At 36.8% G+C, this 12,585-nt stretch overlaps 1 protein-coding gene across 1 annotated transcript in view; it reads left to right on the forward strand.

Moving 5' to 3' along the window:
* The window catches only part of snx29 (sorting nexin 29), a 270,710-nt gene that overhangs the window by 72,920 nt on the left and 185,205 nt on the right, over positions 1-12,585 (forward strand). The window lies entirely within an intron of this gene.

The raw sequence follows: 12,585 nt of genomic DNA on the forward strand, positions 1-12,585 counted from the left end.
TCCTATCTTTGCACGAGTGATCATTGTTGGAGATCTGTGTAAATGCTTTATCTAGTATTTAATCAGAGGCTAAAGGTGGCCAAACAAGCATATCTTTCCCCTATATTTCCACCTAGGGTGGGCAGTATTGGGCTAAGTTGATTGTTTGATCATAGGCTATAGAAGCTGTTGGAGCCATCAACGAGCTGATGCGGTCCCCCATGATCCAACAGGAAATTCGAACTTGCCTGATCTACAGATATGGGTCGGGGAGGCCAGTCTGAAGTCCCCAATACATGAGCAGATAAGCTGCCAAATCGATCTGAAGGACTCAAAGTGGCAACAAACGTGTTACTGTAGTTTATCTTGCCCTACTGAGATTCGTTTTTAATTAATCATGAGTATATGCTAAGGCAAGCACAGAACACACAAACTTTCTCAATAATCAGAGCAATACTATTTTTTGCTTTCTGGACAACCTATAACTGCAATATTTCACTCCTCCCTTATGAGCAGAAAACTTGATGGGAGTTTCAGCTGCAAGGCCAAAGAATGAAGATTCCCAATAAACAGCTTGCTTCACACATGATAAATTAATGGGGTTTTTCACCATTGAGTTAACTTTTAGTATGATGTAGAGCAGGGGTGGCCACACTATTTGCGGCTGTGATCGTTGAGACCGATGCGGAATGCAAAAGAGCAGCGTGAATGTGTCCAACAGGGGATTGACTGGTGGACCGGGATCGCCGTATTGGCCACCCCTGAAGTAGAGTGTTATTCTGAGACCATTTACAGTTGCTCTTAATTTTTTTATTTGTGGATTTTTAATTATTTGACTTTTTATTCAGCAACTCTTCAGTTTGGAATTTCATCAGTTTTTTGGTTGCTAGAGTTCAAATGACAGACTAGTATATGAATAAGAGAAGACCTGAATAGAAAAACAAGTGATAAATTATAACAATAACAATACACTTGTAGCCCCAGAGCAATAGTTTTTTGGCTGCTGAGGTCAGTGACCCCTATTTAAAGATGGAAAGAATCTGAAGAGGAAGGCAAATAATTCAAAAAATAAATAAATAAATAATGAAGATCAAATAAAAAGTTGCTTAGAATTGCCCATTCTATAACTAAAAGTTAACTTAAAGATGAACCACCTCTTTGAGATAAAATAAATGGAAATTACAGTGCACTTGCTCATATTTAAAATATATAATGTTTGAAATGGCAGAAATATCTAAACATGTGTATGTTATTATCTTAATAGAGAAATGGCATAAATGGTGATAATGGAAAAAGTAGTCCATAGCGTTTACTTAATCTGTTTTGTGTACACCTAGTGACATAGATGGAAAATAGATGCATATTTTCACATTTGCGCCAGTGCACAGTGTTTGTAATAAAATGTCTTGATAAAAAATCAGTTATTTAATGCCAGAAAATTATGAATTGAAGAATTGCTTTCCAATATCTGCCCTTCTCCCCCATGTTCTACTTTTCTACATGTTCTACAACACACCTTAACAATAAATAAGCCCCTATGGCATTTAGACCCACAGGAGTTTGCCTTATGCTTAATTTGACTCTTTTATCCCCCACTCTGCTCCTAAAGATCCAGGTTAAGAACTATGGATTTATTAATAGGCACCCTACATGCTTGCATGTCGTTCTGAGCAAACTATTCCATCAATTCCAGATCAGTGTTTCTTGCTTCGTTTGCTTTGCTCAAAAACTCTGAAAACTTTTACTTGGTATCAGATATAAATATGTTGCAAGAGGTACATTTTATTGTGACAACCTGAAATTCTCTCTAAAATATTTTCCTTTTGCCACAGACCCAAACTTAATTAATACTACTTGATGAAAGTGGCAGTACTCATATAAGACACCACATCATCTTCTCTGAATGCTGAATGTAATTTGGCATTTCTAAGTGCAATATAACACGTTTCTGACCTTGGCTTAGGTGGCATCATCTGTACAGAGGAGGCCATTCGCACAAGATGTGAAATCAGCAGGGTTTTGCTAGATTTATTTCCAAGAGTAGCAGCTTCGGGAAAACTTCCAGCTATCCATATCCAGTGATTTAGAAGGAGCTCAAGAGGTGAAAATGCACACAGAGCAGTTTCCAGGAACTTTCTTGTTACAGGAGCTGTTAAGTTTTTTTCTTGAATTAACATGGAATGAGCAAAAATAGCTCCTGTAACAAGACTTGCATTTCCTAAACAACATGATACTGCATTTTATTCTATGTCAGTGAACCAATATCTTTAAAGAAAATGACAACCCAAAATTAGGTTCAACAATAATTTAAAAACTAGTACAGGTATGGGACCCATTATCTGGACACCCGTTATTTGGATAGTTCTGAATTACAGGAAGACCATCTCCCATAAACTCAGTCATTTTTAAAAATTGTAATTATTCAATTTCCTTTTTCTCTCACCTTGTACAGATAAGGGATCCCTTATCCGGAAACCCATTATCCAGAAAGCTCCGAATTACAGAAAGCCTGTCTCCCATAGACTCCATTTTAATCAAATAATTCAGAATTGTAAAACTGATTTCCTTTTTGTCTGTAGTAATAAAAAAAGAACCTTGTAATTGATCCCAACTAAGATATAAATAATCCTTATTGGATGCAAAACAATCCTATTGGGATTAATTAATGGTTTATTGATTTTTTATTAGACTTAGGGGCTGATTTACTAACCCACGAATCCGACCCGAATTGGAAAAGTTCCGACTTGAAAACTAATATTTTGCGACTTTTTCGTATGTTTTTTCGGATTCTGTACGAATTTTTCGGATCCAATACGATTTTTGCGTAAAAACGCTAGTTTTTCGTATCCATTACGAAAGTTGCGTAAAAAGTTGCGCATTTTGCGTAGCGTTAAAACTTGCGCAACTTTTCGCGTAAGTTTTAACGCTACGCAAAATGCGCAACTTTTTACGCAACTTTCGTAATGGATAGGAAAACTCGCGTTTTTACGCAAAAATCGTATTGGATCCGAAAAATTCGTAAAGAATCCGAAAAAATCGCAAAACATACGAAAAAATCGCAAAGTACCGATCATTACGAAAAAAACGCAATCGGACTCCATTCGACCCGTTCGTGGGTAAGTAAATCAGCCCCTTAAGGTATGGAGATCCAAATTACGGAAAGACACCTTATGTCGAATACCCTTGGTCCCGAGCATTTCGGATAACGGATCCTAAACCTGTAATCGATTCGACTACGATATAATAAATCCTTATTGGAGTCAAAACAATCTATTGGGTTTAGTTAATGATTAAATTATTTTTTTAGTACACTTAAGGTAAGGAGAGCTAAATTATAGAAAGCCCCATTATGCAGAAAACCCTAGGCCCCAAACACTCTGGATAACTGGTCCCCTACCTGTATACTGCATTTATGTTAGCTTATTTTCTTTTAAGGTTAATATGTATGACCAATATTTAATAATATCTAGTTTATTGTCTTTTTCATGGGTTTTAAAAGTATATAAAATAAATGAAGATTTTGTCTGTCTTGACAAAACCCAATCTGTTTAATGCTGAATAATGCTTTAGTAAAATATAGGGACAGATTTATGAAAATTCTGATATGCCAAAGACAAAAGTTTCAGTAGCCAGGGAAAAATAATTTAGTATTCCTTATATACCAATGTACATATGCATGTATTGTGTCTAGATATTAAGCTTACTTGGTACTAGGGAATTTTTCAACCCTTACTTCTACCAACATTACTTTTGCTCTTATAGTCCTTTAGCCTACAAAGCGTTCTGCAGGTCAGTCTCATTTATTTATTTATTTTCTATTTGGGCTGAGATCCCCTTTATGCTGCACTGCCATGAGCACATGTTAATCCTAAAGCATTGGTTTGTGTGTGGGTAGATTAATTTTTTACGTAGAGTTTATTATTCTTTTTTTTATGTATGAGTTTATTGCACACGTGTTTCGATCTTATGCTAGTTCCAAACAGGCTGGATTGAGAATCCGCCCCGTGTGACTCTAGCTTTAGAGGTGGCAGCAGCTCTGGGGTTCCCTTGTGTTAACAGACAGTCTTGACTGTGGCAAACGTTGCACAATCTAAACTTTGAAACTGGTAAAACTGGTAAAAGATGCCTTTATGTTTCAATGGAAATAAAATAAAGTGGTATATTGTCAGTAGAAGTAGATCATTTATACACAGACCTAAGGAATATTGGGGAAATGTAATTGTATAATACTTGAAGGTAAACATATTCATGAACCAGTGCTAGAACTGGAGAGCTGTTTTATGATGCAGTCCTCTGGCATTCTTTCTACTGGAGTGACTAAGCCTGAAGAACATTATGTTTGTATAGAGACAACATTAGTGTTCCAGATTTATGATTCATTTCTGAACTTCATGAATGAAACTGTGTGATGAAATGACTGGCACCTGAGTTGTTTATCTTATCTTTGATTCTATATTTTCTACCCTTGTGTTTTATTTAATACTTGTACTTTTATTCTGGTAGCATCTGAAAATAGGAAAAAAATCATTTCTTGCTCATAAATGAACCAGAAAACATTTAAGTGTAATGTTGGCACTGAAAACCATTTTATAGATGATTCTGAGCATGTTTCCTTTATTTTCTAAAAGAATAACTGCCTAAAAAGTGCCTAGCTGAAATCAGAAGCCACAGACTAAGCTCTTAGGGGCAACATTGGTACCCATGAAAACGCCAAACCCCCTATAGTTTACAAACAGACATGTCACATAGGACCCATAGGCTTGTTTATTCTTGGACAACTCTTATACACTAAGGAGCCTATTTATCATGTCTGAATTTTCATTGACTTTAATGGCTCAAGCTTAGTCTGAAGTTGTGCAAATTGGCATAAGATCAGGCATGTAAAAGAAAATTCACTTTGTGGTGTAAACCATTTTATACAGTTTGATTAATAGGCTCACTATAGGGAAATGTGTAGTGGCTTTTATTTATGTTGTATTCCAACCTTTGGAGGACTATGGTACCAAATGAGTTTTAAAAGTTTCTTCATGAGGTGCATAGCAGCACTATAGGAAGGATGTATACATGTTTAACACCCTACATAAAAATGATTCTATTTACTTTTCCTTATGAAAAAGCATTTAAGGTCTAACAACAGAATGGTCACAGCCTGAGTGTTTATAAAGTTCAGGAAACTCTGAGGTGATCTTGTAATTTCCTTGTAAATTTTAGTAGGGGGTACATAATCCGTTATAATTCACAAGTTGCAATATTAAAAAAATAATTAGAATTCACAGTTAATCCTGTGTCCCTACTGTGTAATCATCTTGATAATAAAACCCTGTCTTCTACCAATGTCATCAGTGCCAACTTTTTTGCTGCAGTTCAGTAATAAACGGAAAGACAAATCCATGCTCTGTAAACTCTTTACTCACTTGAGGGCAGCAGTGGGAACTACCTTTGTATTATAACTTATATAACTTATAAGGCATTGTCTCAAGGCTGCATAGAGACAGATTTTATTGGTAGAAAAGAACAAGCTGCCCATCATGTCTGGGATTTTTATGGACATAAATTACACAATTACTACATTAGTAATAATAAATTTATAAATTATTTAACTATAATCTGGTAACTGTGCAGTACATTTAATAGTTAGCAATCAGCATGGGCAAGACCTCCAGTATGCAAATAGAGCATGGGAAGTCATGGGGAGCATTGTACATTCTTTTTTACTGTCATTCTTTTTTTGGTGACTTTTACATTTAGGAATAAAGTTTACTACAAAAATAAAAAATTACAAAATTTAAAAAATTATTGGTGAACTTTGTATAAATTACTTACGAAAAAAGCTTTAGCTCCTAGTTGTTGCTCTGTGCTGCAACCAAATACAACTGCAAAAATCCAAAAAGTAGGAAAAAAGCTTCAGCAGATTTACTGCAAACCATTTATTGTGGGTAGTGGTAACACTAGTGTTAGTGTTACTACTACCCACAATAAATGGTTTGCAGTAAATCTGCTGAATCTTTTTTCCTACTTTTTGGATTTTTAAAGTTTACTACAACTGCATGTTAGTTCACCTTTCTACATAGTACCAGCCTTGATTGCTGGTAAAGCTGGGCCCTAAATGTCCCAAGGGATAAATGTGCTATGAACATACTTATATTTCGGTATCTACTCTTAGTTTAAATTGAAAATGCAAAATCTATCTGATCTGTATTGGGAATAAGTTTCCAACTCTACTCTTTCCCTTATTTTTTTAAAGGAGAAGGAAAGGCTAATAAAGAGTTAATTTCAAGCTGCAGGCATACCTTCAGTTCTCTCAATAGTGCCCTTAAGTCTCCCCATATTTCTCCCGTTCAGATGATCAGAAGCCTCATAGGAAAAAAAAAACACCGAGCTCTGTAAAGAAAGTTCTCATAATGCCTCACTCCTGCACCAAGACCAGTGTACATGCTCAGTTTGTAAGACTATGAGGAAGTATCCTGCTGATTGGCTCAGATCTACATTCCTAAGGGGGGAGGGAGTCCTTAGCATTCTTTAAAGAGGGGGAAGTAGGAGAGGGCAGAGGAGAGAGCTGTGTCTCTGGTACAGGAAAACAAAGAGAGGACTCTGTGAGTGCTTATGGCTGTATTTACATAGACCTTTCTGATAAAGCTTACTTAGTTTTTACCTTTCCTTCTCCTTTAAGTAAACTTAATTAAGGGCACTTTCTCCCTCTTTTTTAATTACATTTTATCCTATACACTGGCTTTAATAGTACTAATAATTGTAATAGTACCTATAATAGCACTAGGTACTACTGTGTTATCCTCTAACATTTAAATGATTTGGATGATATTGTCTCATATATAATAAAAGTTGAGTGAATTTGTACACACTGTGAGCTAAAGGATTTTACCTTGCCATGTTCTTTAATAAATGCATCACAGACTCTTCAGCAGTGTCGTGCCATAACTGAGCTGACCAAGAGATCTAGGTGGATTATTGTTCCTATTCAAGTTTATAAGGCTTATTTATAAATGCAGCTGCAAGTGCTTTTGGGTACTCCAAACACACTTGTTGCACTTCCATATAGTTGCACTCAGCACCTGTTCGTTAGACAGGCAAACATTTTGATACAGATTGTCAGAATTTGCATAATCCTGAGAAAGAATGTACACAAGCAATTCCATTTGTTGTAACACATTGGGCATTGTTACCACAATTACAGGAAAAAAAAGTCTACATTGTATTTGAAAAAATGGCAAATTGTGCCTGAAATTGCACTTTGTTCACTGTTCTCAAGGCCATAAAAAAACCCTTGTTCTAGAGTGCCATTCCCACAGCAAGTGCACATTTTTAGGCCCCCCTGTCAGCCAACCCCACCTAACTACAACAATTCTATACATTTAATACCAATAAGGCCAATAATGTAGTTAAGTTAGCTTTTTGCTGATTACATAAGGCTGATCAGTCATGTTATTGCATGCATTGGCTGCTGGAAATATCAGGATTCCCTTCAATAGCCTCAAATGACTTGCACCAAATAAATCGGATGCCAATGACATTATTAACACTGTGTGCCGGAAGTGATGTCATTCCAGTACAGATGCAACAAATATAGTGAGTGCCATAACTTGTGCATGATATACTAAAATAGATAGTAAGTTGCATATATGTAAGTTTTGGTGAACACAAGTTACCATGCCCCTACAAGGATGCTGGTATTATAAGGAGAAAGTGTCGCATTGGGGGTAAATATAAATTCCAATTTGTGTTTGAAAATTGCACTTGAACACTGCTTTGGGTTCATAAATGAACATCACTAACAGCTAGGACATTTTCTTGTCTCCCATCCTGCTGACAGGCTGAGGTTGATATGGCTATGAATAGATGTTTTAGTCCAACCTTCACAGGGGTGGCATAATGAGCATCCAGGAAGCAGTGCCTATGATTGAAGCATTTATTATTCATTTTGTTAGTCATTTGTCTATATAGTTATCAGACAGCAAAGATGACTAATAAACCTGGGAAGAAGTATTTTAATGTCTTTTGATATTTTGTATAATCTAGCCTGCCCACCAGTTCTTTTTATTTTAATACTGTACATTAAGACATGACACATTTTTTCACATCTATCAGAACAGTTTCATAGTTTAGTATGTTAGTGATTGCTACAGGTAACTACAGCGACACATCTTTATATTTAATCTTTATATTTAATGCAATTCTATAATCAAAAAATGTACATTGTGCCTCATAAAGCTGGCTTTGTAAAAAGCTGGGTTGGGTGTTTTGGTGCAAAAATGTGCAAATTAGAATTTACATCTAGCACCCTTTGGCTCAACCTGCATGCTAGGAGTTTCAGGTAATGCAAGACTGTAGAGAGCCCTGTATGTACAGCCTGTTTATGGCAACCATTATATACACGGCTTCCTTGCATCTTTCATTGCTAAGTAGGGTTGTCAGCTTTCTTGAAGAAAATGTCCAGCCACACATCAAGAGGGAAGGGCAGAATGATGTAAAAAAATTCAGTACGTTGGTTGGTAAGATGGGGGGCAGGGGAGAAGAGGAAGAGAATGGAGACAAAACAATACATAATTACAAATTTTATGGAAAATGGAATAAAAAATGCATTGCTGGTAAGGTATAGGAACCATTATCCAGAATGCTCGGGACCAAGGGTATTGCGGATAAGGGGTCCGTAATTTGGATCTTCATACCTTAAGTCTACTAAAAACATTAATTAAACCCAATATAATTGTTTTGCATCCAATAAGGATCAATTATACCTTAGTTGGTATCAAATACAATGTACAGTTTTATTATTACATAGAAAAAGAGAATACATTTTAAAAATCTGAATTATTTGATAAAAATGGAGTCTATGGGAGACAGGCTTTCCGTAATTCAGAACTGACGGGTTTCCGGATAACGGATCTCATACCTGTAATATGTAATGCTATTGTAATTCTGAATGCTATTGTCAAATCTCCCTTTTTCTCTCACTATTTTTGCATCTAGTTTTTGAGATCCTAGCCCTATTAACAGAAGAGTATTTTCTCATAGAGGTGACAGATGGCATATGGCTTGTATAATATATACTCTACCCCTTAAAAATTAAAACAATGCATTATTAGAGTATATCTGGTCATCTCACTGTTTCTTTACAATCTACAGTATGTTCTACTGTCAGTGGAAAAGGACTGACTTATGTAGAACTACAAATTGCAGCACTGCTATAAACGTTTAGACTTGGGAATTGTTAAGAATCATTGTGGCAACAAAAGCAAATGGCACTCAGACCTGCAAACAAGGGAACAAGCCCTTTAAAAATTTTATTGCGGAGGTGCAAATTTTTAAAGGGCTTGTTCCCTTGTTTGCAGCTCTGAGTGCCATTTGCTTTTGTTGCTAGATTGGATTTGGGAGGGTGCCGATCCCTCCAGCAGTGTGCACCGGGCGTGTGCGGAAAGGGTCTCTGTTGTGCTTACTTAAGAATCATTGTGGGCCATGGATGGCCCATGTTGCATGTCCCTGGCATAACATGCATTCAAAATAAAACCACCATCTAATGTGTTCACATTTCTTTACCAACACAAATGTTGATTAATGTCTATGGATATTATAGACCATTTTTTACTTAGTACAAATAGTTTTTCCTTTATCATGAAGGCCAAAAGGCATTAAAAAAAATATAGAAGCAAGAATAGCCTTGAGCTTTCCTTCATAGTATTGTACTGGATACTAATACTGCACAGGTTGGTTTTCAATGAGAGTTGTAGTGCTTTTATATTATTTATGTATATTTAGAACCTTGAAAATATGTATTGTATTAGGACTGATGCTTGTAACATGTCTAATTCTACTTATTCTGCATGTGATGATTTCAATATTTCTCTAGCAAGGAAGAAACCATTTCAGTTGTGACTGAAATCTAAACATTAAAAGGGATTATGTGACTGGCGTGATTAAAACCAGATAATATATATTTTTTTTAGAATACAAAAGGCATTTAAAGTCTTTGGCACTGTGGATGTTTATGTTCTATTATTATGATTTATACTAAGTACATAATTGATAATTTCCATTCACCTGGAGGTCACATTTGGTGCATAAATACATGCATTAAAATATTGATTAAAGTTGGAATTTAGTTGTTATTGAATCAGTCTTTTTATTTTCATCACACAAAAAATGAACCCATGCTGTGCTTCCTCAGTAAAGTTTCCATTGCACTCCGGTATTTATTATCAACAATAGGGCCCTATTCATTTGCTCTGCTGGCTTCCTTGCTGTTTTCATGAGTACGGACTAATTTTCTTTTATATAGGTTGGCATACGGCACATAGGCGCTACAGGTTCTGAAGCAATCAGCGCAACAATAATTGTTCATTTAGTATAATAAAAAGAGTCATAGAATTAAGATGCTGTGTGTTTGGTATTTAAAAATCTATATTTTAAGACTGCTGTGTATCACTGAAGAGGACAAAACACATGGGTGCTTGAGGTATTCAGTGACACTGAGGAAATCTCATTTTGATCTAAATACATACCAGACATCTGATTAATCATTAGGTGCATTTTACAGTTGCTAGGGCATCTTTTAGATGCCTTTTGGGGAGTCACATTTGGATGAGATTGACTGATTCAGGTCCACAAGTTCAGGTGGACCTGATTCAGGTCTTTGCAGTAGGGATAGTGATCTCTGATCAGCTTCACTTGCTGCTTGTGTGCTGAAGTATATTAAATAAGGATTAGTTAATGATACAAAGATGGAATATAATTTTTTCCCGTGTCTGGAGATAGTGATAGTTCCTTTTCAGCATTTTTTTTAGAATATCTATTTCATGTGATTTCTATTGGTAGCAGTGGGGGCCAGTTTTGACATTTTAACTGTGCATTTTATGTAGGGAAGGGCAACATGTTGGGCAAGAAGTTCAAAACCCATCTATGTGTCTAAAGGTGGCCATACTAGCCTGTATATGGGGTCCACCAATGGGCCTACCTGAACGATATCTTGACGAAATTCAGCCAGGTTTTATTTCCTGTCAGGGTGTATGACCAGCAGGGTCAGACTGGGGCTACCGGGGCTACCACCCCAGGGGCCCCCACACCCCCCAAAGGGACCCCTATCATGGCCCCTTCAACCCACCAGCAGCCCTGCTGCTGCCCATCCCCTCCCCTCCCCTGAGCGCATGTACAGTATAGTTACTCCTGCCAGGGGAGGGAGAACAGCAGCTGTTTTTTTCCCTGTGCCCTGCCGGCCCAGTCCGACCCTGATGACCAGCTTTACAGTTCCTCTAATCTCTCTGACCATAGTGGTTGATGTAGAAGATTTCCTCCTTTTCTCTTCCTACTGCTCTTAGAAGGGAAGGTGTTTTGGAAGTTTAAGCAGGTGGTGGCTGAAACAATGCTCTATAAACTCCCCATTCCTTAAAATGTATTACTAGCACCTACAGCCTGAACATATTTAATGGGGGGGGGGGTGGGGTTACATATTTTACCTCCTAAAACACAAGAAATAGGGGTTTCATAAAATAAATTCTGAAATCATCTTTGACTTATGATAAACTTTCTGTTTGTTGGCGCTTTACATAGTTTTTAAAATGTTAAAAATGATGATTCATTTTAAAAGAAGCTTGAGTTTTAGTTCAGCATTTCCTAATAATAACATGGTTTATCTGAATTTTCATTTTAAGTACCTTTTGGAATCCTTGTCTTATAGCCAGCCAACTGGCAGGCTTGGTCATTGCAGTCTTCAGCTCAACGAGTGGATTGGGTTTTTATCTATATCTTGCTGCTGTGCTGCCAGTGCCCCAAGCACTTCCAAGTTATTCTGTTGACTCCAAGAGCCCAGTCAAACTCATTTCCATCAGTTACTGGCAAATAAGTATGTTCCAATAGTGCTTTCATAGAAATGTTAAAAAGACAGAGTTTAGAATGAAAGCTTTAAAAACCATATGGCTGTTAACTGATAAAGACAACATGCATTGTCCCTGGCTTTTTGCTTGATCTTTTAAAAAAATATTTTTGTTGAGTAACCTGCAGTACTCCTGGTGGTTCCTACTCAAATACAGTGGAGGAAATAATTATTTGACCCCTCACTGATTTTGTAAGTTTGTCCAATGACAAAGAAATGAAAAGTCTCAGAACAGTATCATTTCAATGGTAGGTTTATTTTAACAGTGGCAGATAGCACATCAAAAGGAAAATCGAAAAAATAACTTTAAATAAAAGATAGCAACTGATTTGCATTTCATTGAGTGTAATAAGTTTTTGAACCCCTACCAACCATTAAGAGTTCTGGCTCCCACGGAGTGGTTAGACACTTCTACTCAATTAGTCCACCCCATTAAGGACACCTGTCTTAACTAGTCACCTGTATAAAAGACACCTGTCCACAGAATCAATCAATCAAGCAGACTCCAAACTCTCCAACATGGGAAAGACCAAAGAGCTGTCCAAGGATGTCAGAGACAAAATTGTAGACCTGCACAAGGCTGGAATGGGCTACAAAACCATTAGCAAGAAGTTGGGAGAGAAGGTGACAACTGTTGGTGCGATTGTTCGAAAATGGAAGGAGCACAAAATGACCATCAATCGACCTCGCTCTGGGGCTCCACGCAAGATCTCACCTCGTGGGGT

This window comes from Xenopus tropicalis, chromosome 9, assembly GCF_000004195.4.
Source record: "Xenopus tropicalis strain Nigerian chromosome 9, UCB_Xtro_10.0, whole genome shotgun sequence".
NCBI lineage: Eukaryota > Metazoa > Chordata > Amphibia > Anura > Pipidae > Xenopus > Xenopus tropicalis.